General features: G+C 49.6%; 15 non-coding genes and 2 pseudogenes across 15 annotated transcripts; all 17 read left to right on the top strand.

The window, feature by feature from the left end:
* Positions 1 to 543: 543 nt before the first annotated feature.
* On the top strand, positions 544 to 707 carry LOC135036617 (U1 spliceosomal RNA). The gene has a single exon (XR_010231316.1). It is a non-coding gene; the product is annotated as a U1 spliceosomal RNA (small nuclear RNA).
* A 151-nt stretch (positions 708 to 858) lies between these two features.
* On the top strand, positions 859 to 1,021 carry LOC135036649 (U1 spliceosomal RNA). Its single transcript, XR_010231347.1, has one exon. It is a non-coding gene; the product is annotated as a U1 spliceosomal RNA (small nuclear RNA).
* Positions 1,022 to 1,695: 674 nt separating this feature from the next.
* Positions 1,696 to 1,859, top strand: LOC135036783 (U1 spliceosomal RNA). Its single transcript, XR_010231444.1, has one exon. It is a non-coding gene; the product is annotated as a U1 spliceosomal RNA (small nuclear RNA).
* A 142-nt stretch (positions 1,860 to 2,001) lies between these two features.
* Positions 2,002 to 2,164, top strand: LOC135036643 (U1 spliceosomal RNA). Its single transcript, XR_010231341.1, has one exon. It is a non-coding gene; the product is annotated as a U1 spliceosomal RNA (small nuclear RNA).
* A 674-nt stretch (positions 2,165 to 2,838) lies between these two features.
* Positions 2,839 to 3,002, top strand: LOC135036775 (U1 spliceosomal RNA). Its single transcript, XR_010231436.1, has one exon. It is a non-coding gene; the product is annotated as a U1 spliceosomal RNA (small nuclear RNA).
* A 152-nt stretch (positions 3,003 to 3,154) lies between these two features.
* On the top strand, positions 3,155 to 3,317 carry LOC135036706 (U1 spliceosomal RNA). Its single transcript, XR_010231379.1, has one exon. It is a non-coding gene; the product is annotated as a U1 spliceosomal RNA (small nuclear RNA).
* Positions 3,318 to 3,988: 671 nt separating this feature from the next.
* Positions 3,989 to 4,152, top strand: LOC135036761 (U1 spliceosomal RNA). The gene has a single exon (XR_010231423.1). It is a non-coding gene; the product is annotated as a U1 spliceosomal RNA (small nuclear RNA).
* Positions 4,153 to 4,304: 152 nt separating this feature from the next.
* On the top strand, positions 4,305 to 4,467 carry LOC135036700 (U1 spliceosomal RNA). Its single transcript, XR_010231375.1, has one exon. It is a non-coding gene; the product is annotated as a U1 spliceosomal RNA (small nuclear RNA).
* A 671-nt stretch (positions 4,468 to 5,138) lies between these two features.
* LOC135036636 (U1 spliceosomal RNA) lies at positions 5,139 to 5,302 on the top strand. The gene has a single exon (XR_010231334.1). It is a non-coding gene; the product is annotated as a U1 spliceosomal RNA (small nuclear RNA).
* Positions 5,303 to 5,454: 152 nt separating this feature from the next.
* On the top strand, positions 5,455 to 5,617 carry LOC135036717 (U1 spliceosomal RNA). The gene has a single exon (XR_010231384.1). It is a non-coding gene; the product is annotated as a U1 spliceosomal RNA (small nuclear RNA).
* Positions 5,618 to 6,232: 615 nt separating this feature from the next.
* On the top strand, positions 6,233 to 6,396 carry LOC135036778 (U1 spliceosomal RNA). The gene has a single exon (XR_010231439.1). It is a non-coding gene; the product is annotated as a U1 spliceosomal RNA (small nuclear RNA).
* A 152-nt stretch (positions 6,397 to 6,548) lies between these two features.
* LOC135036684 (U1 spliceosomal RNA) lies at positions 6,549 to 6,690 on the top strand (annotated as a pseudogene).
* A 695-nt stretch (positions 6,691 to 7,385) lies between these two features.
* On the top strand, positions 7,386 to 7,549 carry LOC135036769 (U1 spliceosomal RNA). The gene has a single exon (XR_010231431.1). It is a non-coding gene; the product is annotated as a U1 spliceosomal RNA (small nuclear RNA).
* Positions 7,550 to 7,701: 152 nt separating this feature from the next.
* LOC135036715 (U1 spliceosomal RNA) lies at positions 7,702 to 7,864 on the top strand. The gene has a single exon (XR_010231382.1). It is a non-coding gene; the product is annotated as a U1 spliceosomal RNA (small nuclear RNA).
* A 670-nt stretch (positions 7,865 to 8,534) lies between these two features.
* On the top strand, positions 8,535 to 8,698 carry LOC135036633 (U1 spliceosomal RNA). The gene has a single exon (XR_010231331.1). It is a non-coding gene; the product is annotated as a U1 spliceosomal RNA (small nuclear RNA).
* Positions 8,699 to 11,937: 3,239 nt separating this feature from the next.
* On the top strand, positions 11,938 to 12,101 carry LOC135036610 (U1 spliceosomal RNA). Its single transcript, XR_010231309.1, has one exon. It is a non-coding gene; the product is annotated as a U1 spliceosomal RNA (small nuclear RNA).
* A 152-nt stretch (positions 12,102 to 12,253) lies between these two features.
* Positions 12,254 to 12,389, top strand: LOC135036703 (U1 spliceosomal RNA; annotated as a pseudogene).
* Positions 12,390 to 12,433: the final 44 nt, after the last annotated feature.

Raw genomic sequence — 12,433 nt, 5'->3', positions numbered from 1 at the left:
ACGCACAATGCGATCTACAGGTAGTGCTGCAGGGCCCAGACCCTTTTACTTGCCTTACAGAGCAGCTCTGGAGCTGTTACAGTGCCCAGCTGCTGCAAGAAATCAGCTTGAATGCTTCAGGGGCTGGGGCATAGCCAACATGAGCCCCACACCAAAGGAGGGTGGAGGTGTTTAATGCAAACTAGGGGTCAGCCAAGCGCCGCAAAAGGCCACCATGCCCTGCACGCCCCTTTTCTCTTTTCATATGCAGACGAGGGTTGAAGCCAACTTTGACCCACTGCTTGGATGACATCACCATATGCAAATCCATCTGCGGCAGGCCTTCCCCCAGGAATGCTTGCACTAGTTGTTGCATTTGGTTTGTTGTTTGGGGGTGCTTCAGTATTAGGCAGCCTTCTGCCCTCCCATGTTCATCTGAAAATATATGTTCTCCCTGCAGTTGTTGTCCCAAGATGAGAGTTCCCTTGTGCTGCCTCAGTTGAATCTCCTTTACTTGACAGAGATGTGCATGAGCAGCGGCCCTCCCCAGCCCTATTCCAAATCATACTTATTTTGCATAGGAGATACCATGGTCATGAAGATTTTTCTCCCAGGGTGAGGTTCATTCATTGCATTTTGGGTATGCTGACCCCTGTGATTTCCCCAAATGTGGGAAACTTGACTGCATTATTTGTGGTAGTGGGAGACTGTGTTTGTGCTTTCCTCTGGTCAGCTCTGGTAAAAGTCAGATTTCTTGTCTCAGATTTTCCTTTAGCCTTGTTCTTCTTTCGAGAGTTCACTTGTGCTGCCTCAGTTGGATCTCCTTCACTTTACAGGGGGGTACCCGAGCAGCGACCCTCCCCAGCTCTAGCCCAACTCCTACTTACCTGCCAGGTGAGATACTATGATCATGAAGGTGCTTCTCCCAGGGCAAGGCTCACCCATTGCACTCTGGGTGTGCTGCTCCTGCGATTTCCCCAAATGTGGGAAACTTGACTGTATAATTTGTGTTTCCCCTGGTCGGCTCTCGTATAATTCAGATCTCTTTGTCTCAGGTCTCTCTCCAGCCTAGTTTGCTGTCTGTTTCCACTTCTCTTTTCTTCAGCCGCTCCCTTCTATACCCTTGTGCACTATCCTGACTTCTCCTCCCGTCTGCTTACTTTGTGCCTTCCAATGCACAATGAAAACTACAGGTAGTGCTGCAGGGCCCACACCCTTTTACTTGCCTTACAGAGCAGCTCTGGAGCTGTTACAGTGCCAAGCTGCTGCAAGAAATCAGCTTGAATGCTTCAGGGGCTGGGGCATAGCCAACATGAGCCCCACACCGAAGGAGGGTGGAGGTGTTTAATGCAAACTAGGGGTCAGACAAGCGCCGCAAAAGGCCACCATGCCCTGCATGCCCCTTTTCTGTTTTCATATGCAGACGAGGGTTGAAGCCAACTTTGACCCACTGCTTGGATGACATCACCATATGCAAATCCATCTGCGGCAGGCCTTCCCCCAGGAATGCTTGCACGAGCTGTTGCATTTGGTTTGTTGTTTGGGGGTGCTTCAGTATTAGGCAGCCTTCTGCCCTCCCATGTTCATCTGAAAATATGTGTTCTCCCTGCAGTTGTTGTCCCCAGATGAGAGTTCCCTTGTGCTGCCTCAGTTGAATCTCCTTAACTTGACAGAGATGTGCCTGAGCAGCGGCCCTCCTCAGCTCTATCCCAAATCATACTTATTTTGCATAGGAGATACCATGGTCATGAAGATTATTCTCCCAGGGTGAGGTTCATTCATTGCATTCTGGGTATGCTGACCCCTGTGATTTCCCCAAATGTGGGAAACTCGACTGCTTTATTTGTGGTAGTGGGGGACTGTGTTTGTGTTTTCCTCTGGTCAGCTCTGGTAAAAGTCAGATTTCTTTGTTTCAGAGCCTTGTTCTTCTTTTGAGAGTTCCCTTGTGCTGCCTCAGTTGGATCTCCTTCACTTGACAGGGGGGTGCCCGAGCAGAGACCCTCCCCAGCTCTAGCCCAACTCCTACTTACCTGCCAGGTGAGATACTATGATCATGAAGGTGCTTCTCCCAGGGCAAGGCTCACCCATTGCACTCTGGGTGTGCTGCCCCTGCGATTTCCCCAAATGTGGGAAACTTGACTGCATAATTTGTGTTTCCCCTGGTCGGCTCTCGTATAATTCAGATCTCTTTGTCTCAGGTCTCTCTCCAGCCTAGTTTGCTGTCTGTTTCCACTTCTCTTTTCTTCAGCCGCTCCCTTCTATACCCTTGTGCACTATCCTGACTTCTCCTCCCGTCTGCTTACTGTGTGCCTTCCAATGCACAATGCAAACTACAGGTAGTGCTGCAGGGCCCACACCCTTTTACTTGCCTTACAGAGCAGCTCTGGAGCTGTTACAGTGCCCAGCTGCTGCAAGAAATCTGCTTGAATGCTTCAGGGGATGGGGCATGGCCAACATGAGCCCCACACCAAAGGAGGGTGGAGGTGTTTAATGCGAACTAGGGGTCATCCAAGCACCGCAAAAGGCCGCCATGCCCTGCACGCCCCTTTTCTCTTTTCATATGCAGATGAGGGTTGAAGCCAACTTTGACCCACTGCTTGGATGACATCACCGTATGCAAATCCGTCTTCTGCAGAACTTCCCCCAGGAATGCTTGCACTAGTTGTTGCATTTGGTTTGTTGTTTGGGGGTGCTTCAGTATTAGGCAGCCTTCTGCCCTCCCATGTTCATCTGAAAATATGTGTTCTCCCTGCAGTTGTTGTCCCCAGATGAGAGTTCCCTTGTGCTGCCTCACTTGAATCTCCTTTACTTGACAGAGATGTGCCTGAGCAGCGGCCCTCCCCAGCCCTATCCCAAATCATACTTATTTTGCATAGGCGATACCATGGTCATGAAGATTGTTCTCCCAGGGTGAGGTTCATTCATTGCATTCTGGGTATGCTGACCCCTGTGATTTCCCCAAATGTGGGAAACTCGACTGCATTATTTGTGGTAGTGGGGGACTGTGTTTGTGCTTTCCTCTGGTCAGCTCTGGTAAAAATCAGATTTCTTTATCTCAGATCTTCCTCTAGCCTTGTTCTTCTTTCGAGAGTTCCCTTGTGCTGCCTCAGTTGGATCTCTTTCACTTGACAGGGGGGTGCCCGAGCAGCGACCCTCCCCAGCTCTAGCCCAACTCCTACTTACCTGCCAGGTGAGATACTATGATCATGAAGGTGCTTCTCCCAGGGCAAGGCTCACCCATTGCACTCTGGTTGTGCTGCCCCTGTGATTTCCCCAAATGTGGGAAACTTGACTGCATAATTTGTGTTTCCCTTGGTCGGCTCTCGTATAATTCAGATCTCTTTGTCTCAGGTCTCTCTCCAGCCTAGTTTGCTGTCTGTTTCCACTTCTCTTTTCTTGAGCCGCTCCCTTCTATGCCCTTGCGCACTATCCTGACTTCTCCCGTCTGCTTACTTCGTGCCTTCCAACGCACAATGCAAACTACAGGTAGTGCTGCAGGGCCCACACCCTTTTACTTGCCTTACAGAGCAGCTCTGGAGCAGTTACAGTGCCCAGCTGCTGCAAGAAATCAGCTTGAATGCTTCAGGGGCTGGGGCATAGCCAACATGAGCCCCACACCGAAGGAGGGTGGAGGTGTGTAATGCGAACTAGGGGTCATCCAAGCGCCGCAAAAGGCCGCCATGCCCTGCACGCCCCTTTTCTCTTTTCATATGCAGACGAGGGTTGAAGCCAACTTTGACCCACTGCTTGGATGGCATCACCATATGCAAATCCATCTGCTGCAGGCCTTCCCTCAGGAATGCTTGCACTACTTGTTGCATTTGGTTTGTTGTTTGGGGGTGCTTCAGTATTAGGCAGCCTTCTGCCCTCCCATGTTCATCTGAAAATATGTGTTCTCCCTGCAGTTGTTGTCCCCAGATGAGAGTTCCCTTGTGCTGCCTCAGTTGAATCTCCTTTACTTGACAGAGATGTGCCTGAGCAGCGGCCCTCCCCAGCCCTATCCCAAATCATACTTATTTTGCATAGGAGAGACCATGGTCTTGAAGATTGTTCTCCCAGGGTGAGGTTCATTCATTGCATTCTGGGTATGCTGACCCCTGTGATTTCCCCAAATGTGGGAAACTCAACTGCATTATTTGTGGTAGTGGGGGACTGTGTTTGTGCTTTCCTCTGGTCATCTCTGGTAAAAGTCAGATTTCTTTGTTTCAGTTCTTCCTCTAGCCTTGTTCTACTTTCGAGAGTTCCCTTGTGCTGCCTCAGTTGGATCTCCTTCACTTGACAGGGGGGTGCCCGAGCAGCGACCCTCCCCAGCTCTAGCCCAACTTCTACTTACCTGCCAGGTGAGATACTATAATCATGAAGGTGCTTCTCCCAGGGCAAGGCTCACCCATTGCACTCTGGATGTGCTGCCCCTGCGATTTCCCCAAATGTGGGAAACTTGACTGCATAATTTGTGTTTCCCCTGGTCGGCTCTCGTATAATTCAGATCTCTTTGTCTCAGGTCTCTCTCCAGCCTAGTTTGCTGTCTGTTTCCACTTCTCTTTTCTTAAGCCGCTCCATTCTATGGCCTTGCGCACTATCCTTACTTCTCCCGTCTGCTTACTTTGTGCCTTCCAATGCACAATGCAAACTACAGGTAGTGCTGCAGGGCCCACACCCTTTTACTTGCCGTACAGAGCAGCTCTGGAGCTGTTACAGTGCCCAGCTACTGCAAGAAATCAGCTTGAATGCTTCAGGGGCTGGGGCATAGCCAACATGAGCCCCACACCAAAGGAGGGTGGAGGTGTTTAATGCGAACTAGGGGTCATCCAAGCGCCGCAAAAGGCCGCCATGCCCTGCACGCCCCTTTTCTCTTTTCATATGCAGACGAGGGTTGAAGCCAACTTTGACCCACTGCTTGGATGACATCACCATATGCAAATCCATCTGCTGCAGGCCTTCCCCCAGGAATGCTTGCACTAGTTGTGGCATTTGGTTTGTTGTTTGGGGGTGCTTCAGTATTAGGCAGCCTTCTGCCCTCCCATGTTCATCTGAAAATATGTGTTCTCCCTGCAGTTGTTGTCCCCAGATGAGAGTTCCCTTATGCTGCCTCAGTTGAATCTCCTTTACTTGACAGAGATGTGCCTGAGCAGCGGCCCTCCCCAGCCCTATCCCAAATCATACTTATTTTGCATAGGAGATACCATGGTCATGAAGATTATTCTCCCAGTGTGAGGTTCATTCATTGCATTCTGGGTATGCTGACCCCTGTGATTTCCCCAAATGTGTGAAACTCGACAGCATTATTTGTGGTAGTGGGGGACTGTGTTTGTGTTTTCCTCTGGTCAGCTCAGGTAAAAGTCAGATTTCTTTGTCTCAGATCTTCCTCTAGCCTTGTTCTTCTTTCGAGAGTTCCCTTGTGCTGCCTCAGTTGGATCTCCTTCACTTGACAGGGGGGTACCCGAGCAGCGACCCTCCCCAGCTCTAGCCCAACTCCTACTTACCTGCCAGGTGAGATACTATGATCACGTAGGTGCTTATCCCAGGGCAAGGCTCACCCATTGCACTCTGGGTGTGCTGCTCCTGCGATTTCCCCAAATGTTGGAAACTTGACTGCATAATTTGTGTTTCCCCTGGTCGGCTCTCGTATAATTCAGATCTCCTTGTCTCAGGTCTCTCTCCAGCCTAGTTTGCTGTCTGTTTCCACTTCTCTATTCTTAAGTGCCTTCCAATGCACAATGCAAACTACAGGTAGTGCTGCAGGGCCCACACCCTTTTACTTGCCGTACAGAGCAGCTCTGGAGCTGTTACAGTGCCCAGCTGCTGCAAGAAATCAGCTTGAATGCTTCAGGGGCTGGGGCATAGCCAACATGAGCCCCACACCGAAGGAGGGTGGGGGTGTTTAATGCGAACTAAGGGTCATCCAAGCGCCGCAAAAGGCCGCCATGCCCTGCATACCCCTTTTCTCTTTTCATATGCAGATGAGGGTTCCAGCCAACTTTGGCCCACTGCTTGGATGACATCACCGTATGCAAATCCGTCTTCTGCAGAACTTCCCCCAGGAATGCTTGTACTAGTTGTTGCATTTGGTTTGTTGTTTGGGGGTGCTTCAGTATTAGGCAGCCTTCTGCCCTCCCATGTTCATCTGAAAATATGTGTTCTCCCTGCAGTTGTTGTCCCCAGATGGGAGTTCCCTTGTGCTGCCTCAGTTGAATCTCCTTTACTTGACAGAGATGTGCCTGAGCAGCGGCCCTCCCCAGCCCTATCCCAAATCATACTTATTTTGTATAGGAGATACCATGGTCATGAAGATTGTTCTCCGAGGGTGAGGTTCATTCATTGCATTTTGGGTATGCTGACCCCTGTGATTTCCCCAAATGTGGGAAACTCGACTGCATTATTTGTGGTAGTGGGGGACTGTGTTTGTGCTTTCCTCTGGTCAGCTCTGGTAAAAGTCAGATTTCTTTGTCTCAGATTTTCCTCTAGCCTTGTTCTTCTTTCGAGAGTTCCCTTGTGCTGCCTCAGTTGGATCTCCTTCACTTGACAGGGGGGTACCCGAGCAGCAACCCTCCCCAGCTCTAGCCCAACTCCTACTTACCTGCCAGGTGAGATACTATGATCATGAAGGTGCTTCTCCCAGGGCAAGGCTCACCCATTGCACTCTGGGTGTGCTGCTCCTGCGATTTCCCCAAATGTGGGACACTTGACTGCATAATTTGTGTTTCCCCTGGTCGGCTCTCGTATAATTTAGATCTCTTTGTCTCAGGTCTCTCTCCAGCCTAGTTTGCTGCCTGTTTCCACTTCTCTTTTCTTGAGCCGCTCCCTTCTATACCCTTGTGGACTATCCTGACATCTCCTCCTGTCTGCTTACTTTGTGCCTTCCAATGCACAATGCAAACTACAGGTAGTGCTGCAGGGCCCACACCCTTTTACTTGCCTTACAGAGCAGCTCTGGAGCTGTTACAGTGCCCAGCTGCTGCAAGAAATCAGCTTGAATGCTTCAGGGGCTGGGGCATAGCCAACATGAGCCCCACACCGACTGAGGGTGGAGGTGTTTAATGCAAACTAAGGGTCATCCAAGCACCGCAAAAGGCCGCCATGCCCTGCATACCCCTTTTCTCTTTTCATATGCAGATGAGGGTTCCAGCCAACTTTGGCCCACTGCTTGGATGACATCACCGTATGCAAATCCGTCTTCTGCAGACTTTTTCCCAGGAATGCTTGTACTAGTTGTTGCATTTGGTTTGTTGTTTGGGGGTGCTTCAGTATTAGGCAGCCTTCTGCTCTCCCATTTTCATCTGAAAATATGTGTTCTCCCTGCAGTTGTTGTCCCCAGATGAGAGTTCCCTTGTGCTGCCTCAGTTGAATCTCCTTTACTTGACAGAGATGTGCCTGAGCAGCGGCCCTCCCCAGCCCTATCCCAAATCATACTTATTTTGCATAGGAGATACCATTATCATGAAGATTGTTCTCCCAGGGTGAGGTTCATTCATTGCATTCTGGGTATGCTGACCCCTGTGATTTCCCCAAATGTGGGAAACTCGACTGCATTATTTGTTGTAGTGGGGGACTGTGTTTGTGCTTTCCTCTGGTCAGCTCTGGTAAAAGTCAGATTTCTATGTCTCAGATCTTCATCTAGCCTTGTTCTTTTTTTGAGAGTTTCCTTGTGCTGCCTCAGTTGGATCTCCTTCACTTGACAGGGGGGTACCCGAGCAGCGACCCTCCCCAGCTCTAGCCCAACTCCTACTTACCTGCCAGGTGAGATACTATGATCATGAAGGTGCTTCTCCCAGGGCAAGGCTCACCCAATGCACTCTGGGTGTGCTGCTCCTACGATTTCCCCAAATGTGGGACACTTGATTACATAATTTGTGTTTCCTCTGGTCGGCTCTCGTATAATTCAGATCTCTTTGTCTCAGGTCTCTCTCCAGCCTAGTTTGCTGTCTGTTTCCACTTCTCTTTTCTTGAGCCGCTCCCTTCTATGCCCTTGTGCACTATCCTGACTTCCCCGTCTGCTTACTTTGTGCCTTCCAACGCACAATGCAAACTACAGGTAGTGCTGCAGGGCCCACACCCTTTTACTTGCTTTACAGAGCAGCTCTGGAGCTGTTACAGTGCCCAGCTGCTGCAAGAAATCAGCTTGAATGCTTCAGGGGCTGGGGCATAGCCAACATGAGCCCCACACCGAAGGAGGGTGGAGGTGTTTAATGCGAACTAGGGGTCATCCAAGCGCCGCAAAAGGCCGCCATGCCCTGCACACCCCTTTTTTATTTTCATATGCAGACGAGGGTTGAAGCCAACTTTGACCCACTGCTTGGATGACATCACCATTTGCAAATCCGTCTGCTGCAGGCCTTCCCCCAGGAATGCTTGCACTAGTAGTTGCATTTGGTTTGTTGTTTGGGGGTGCTTCAGTATTAGGCAGCCTTCTGCCCTCCCATGTTCATCTGAAAATATGTGTTCTCCCTGCAGTTGTTGTCCCCAGATGAGAGTTCCCTTGTGCTGCCTCAGTTGAATCTCCTTTACTTGACAGAGATGTGCCTGAGCAGCGGCCCTCCCCAGCCCTATCCCAAATCATACTTATTTTGCATAGGAGATACCATGGTCATGAAGATTGTTCTCCCAGGGTGAGGTTCATTCATTGCACTCTGGGTATGCTGACCCCTGTGATTTCCCCAAATGTGGGAAACTTGACTGCATTATTTGTGGTAGTGGGGGACTGTGTTTGTGCTTTCCTCTGGTCAGCTCTGGTAAAAGTCAGATTTCTTTGTCTCAGATCTTCCTCTAGCCTTGTTCTTCTTTCGAGAGTTCCCTTGTGCTGCCTCAGTTGGATCTCCTTCACTTGACAGGGGGTGCCCGAGCAGCAATCCTCCACAGCTCTAGCCCAACTCCTACTTACCTGCCAGGTGAGATACTATGATCTTCACTGTTAGGGCAATCAGGATGTGGAATTCCCTGCCAGGGAAGGTGGTAATGGCGGACTCTGTAATTGGATTTAAAAAAGGAATGGATACATTTCTGAATGAAAAAGCTATCCAAGGTTATAATACTTAAAATATCAACATGGTTAATCCGGGGGTAACATGAGTTATAGTAGCTAACTAGTCATAAAACATTATTCAGCAAGTATGTAGAATCATCACAACTTAAAACAGGTTGAACACGATGGGCAATTTGCCTCTATTCAACCTCAAAAACTATGTTACCATATGTTACTATATTACTATGTTACTGTAGTATACAGAACACCACAATGTAATGAGCAGTGATAGTGAGCACTGATGAGGATACTAGAACTGACACTGAGCAGCAAGATGCAGCACTGGACTATTAGTAATGTACTGTAGTATGCTGAGCACCACAATGCAGCACAAGACAATGAGCAGTGATACTGAGCACTGATGAGGATACTACTGAGAACTGACACTGAGCAGGAGAGACACACTACTAGTATTACTGAGCAGCAATAAGTAACCACTGATACTGAGCACTGATATTGAGATTTCCACTGAGAGAACATAGCCACGTCCTCTCCGCTCTCTCTTCAATGCACGAGTAAAAATGGCGGCAACTCGCTGCTCTTTATATGGAATCCGAATCTCGCGAGAATCCGACAGCGGGATGATGACATTTTCCCTTGTTCAGGTTTTCCGAGTCAGGCGGGAACAACCGAGCCTGCCTCGGACCAGTGTAAACCACGTGGAGTTCGTCGGGAATTCGGTTCTCGGAGAACCGAACCCGCTCCTCTATATATACTATATTACTGTGTTACTGTAGTATACAGAACACCACAATGCATTGAGCAGTGATAGTGAGCACTGATGAGGATACTAGAACTGACACTGAGCAGCAAGATGCAGCACTGGACTATTAGTAATGTACTGTAGTATGCTGAGCACCACAATGCAGCACAATACAATGAGCAGTGATACTGAGCACTGATGAGGATACTACTGAGAACTGACACTGAGCAGGAGAGACACACTACTAGTATTACTGAGCAGCAATAAGTAACCACTGATACTGAGCACTGATATTGAGATTTCCACTGAGAGAACATAGCCACGTCCTCTCCGCTCTCTCTTCAATGCACGAGTAAAAATGGCAGCAACGCGCAGCTCTTTATATGGAATCCGAATCTCACGAGAATCTGACAGCGGGATGATGACATTTTCCCTTGTTCAGGTTTTCCGAGTCAGGCGGGAACAACCGAGCCTGCCTCGGACCAGTGTAAACCACGTGGAGTTCGTGGGGAATTCGGTTCTCGGAGAACCGAACCCGCTCCTCTCTACCTTATACCCATCAATTTTTTTTATTTTCAATCTAAGCCCCTGCAGTTTTCTGTAAGCATCTGCTTCGCTATGATGATCAACAAGTCACAAGGGCAAACACTCAGGGCTTGAGGCGTAGATCTTAGGACCAGCTGCTACAAGCATGGCAGAGGTGTCACTATCACTGGTGACACCCAGAGAGGTGGCGAGGGAGATTGTAATGCAGTGCGCGCAGATAAACAGCGCAATGGTAAAAAGGAGGCATGGTTTCATAGGTAGGGGCGTGGCCTGGTGGCCTGAATCTACATTTTGTTGCTCCGGGTGTCCCGGGGGTTGGGGGCTGCACCCGGGGACTAGTGTGTGAGCGGTGCTGGCTCCTGCACAGTGACAGGGCATGGCCACCCAGCATGACGCCTCCCTTCTTGACCATGCTGTAATTGCAGTCGCACTGCAGTTCAGCGTGATCATAAAAAATGGTGTAGGCTCCTGCTGGTGCAGACTGTAGAGAAAAGCTGCTGTGACCACGCCCCCTGTGTCTCCTCCGTTGCAGACCCCATTTTGAAGCCTTGCCCCCGGACTAAGAGAAAAGAATGCCCTTGCGCACTATCCTGACTTCTCCTCCCGTCTGCTTAATTTGTGCCTTCCAACGCACAATGCGAACAACAGGTGGTGCTGCAGGGCCCACACCCTTTTACTTGCCTTACAGAACAGCTCTGGAGCTGTTACAGTGCCCAGCTGCTGCAAGAAATCAGCTTGAATGCATCAGGGGATGGGGCATGGCCAACATGAGCCCCACACCAAAGGAGGGTGGGGGTGTTTAATGCGAACTAGGGGTCATCCAAGCACTGCAAAAGGCCGCCATGCCCTGCATGCCCCTTTTCTCTTTTCATATGCAGATGAGGGTTCCAGTCAACTTTGGCCCACTGCTTGGATAACATCACCGTATGCAAATCCGTCTGCTGCAGACCTTCCCCCAGGAGTGCTTGTACTAGTTGTTGCATATGGGCCCTCATTCCGAGTCGTTCGCTCTGTAAATTTCATCGCATCGCAGTGAAATTCTGCTTAGTACGCATGCGCAATATTCGCACTGCGACTGCGCCAAGTAATTTTACAATGAAGAAAGTATTTTTACTCACGGCTTTTTCTTCGCTCCGGCGATCGTAATGTGATTGACAGGAAATGGGTGTTACTGGGCGGAAACAGGCCGTTTCATGGGCGTGTGGGAAAAAACGCTACAGTTTCCGGAAAAAACGCAGGAGTGGCCGGAGAAACGGGGGAGTGTCTGGGCGAACTCTGGGAGTGTTTGTGACGTCAAACCAGGAACGACAAGCACTGAACTGATCGCAGATGCCGAGTAAGTCTGAAGCTACTCTGAAACTGCTAAGTAGTTTGTAATCGCAATATTGCGAATACATCGGTCGCAATTTTAAGAAGCTAAGATTCACTCCCAGTAGGCGGCGGCTTAGCGTGTGTAACTCTGCTAAAATCGCCTTGCGAGCGATCAACTCGGAATGAGGGCCATGGTTTGATATTTGATGGTGCTTCAGTATTAGGCAGCCTTCCGCCCTCCCATGTTCATCTGAAAAGATGTGGTCTCCCTGCAGTTGTTGTCCCCAGATGAGAGTTCCCTTGTGCTGCCTCAGTTGAATCTCCTTTACTTGACAGAGATGTGCCTGAGCAGCGGCCCTCACCAGCCCTATCCCAAATCATACTTATTTTGCATAGGAGATACCATGGTCATGAAGATTGTTCTCCCAGGGTGAGGTTCATTCATTGCATTCTGGGTATGCTGACCCCTGTGATTTTCCCAAATGTGGGAAACTCGACTGCATTATTTGTGGTAGTGGGGGACTGTGTTTGTGCTTTCCTCTGGTCAGCTCTGGTAAAAGTCAGATTTCTTTGTCTCAGATCTTCCTCTAGCCTTGTTCTTCTTTCGAGAGTTCCCTTGTGCTGCTTCAGTTGGATCTCCTTCACTTCACAGGGGGGAACCCGAGCAGCGACCCTCCCCAGCTCTAGCCCAACTCCTACTTACCTGCCAGGTGAGATACTATGATCATGAAGGTGCTTCTCCCAGGACAAGGCTCAACCATTGCACTCTGGGTGTGCTGCTCCTTCGATTTCCCCAAATGTGGGAAACTTGACTGCATAATTTGTGTTTCCCCTCGTCGGCTCTCGTATAATTCAGATCTCTTTGTCTCAGGTCT

This window comes from Pseudophryne corroboree, unplaced genomic scaffold (assembly GCF_028390025.1).
Source record: "Pseudophryne corroboree isolate aPseCor3 unplaced genomic scaffold, aPseCor3.hap2 scaffold_652, whole genome shotgun sequence".
Classification (NCBI taxonomy): Eukaryota; Metazoa; Chordata; class Amphibia; order Anura; family Myobatrachidae; genus Pseudophryne; species Pseudophryne corroboree.
Note: the sequence above shows the minus strand (reverse complement) of the source record. Positions and strands in the feature narration are given on the sequence as shown.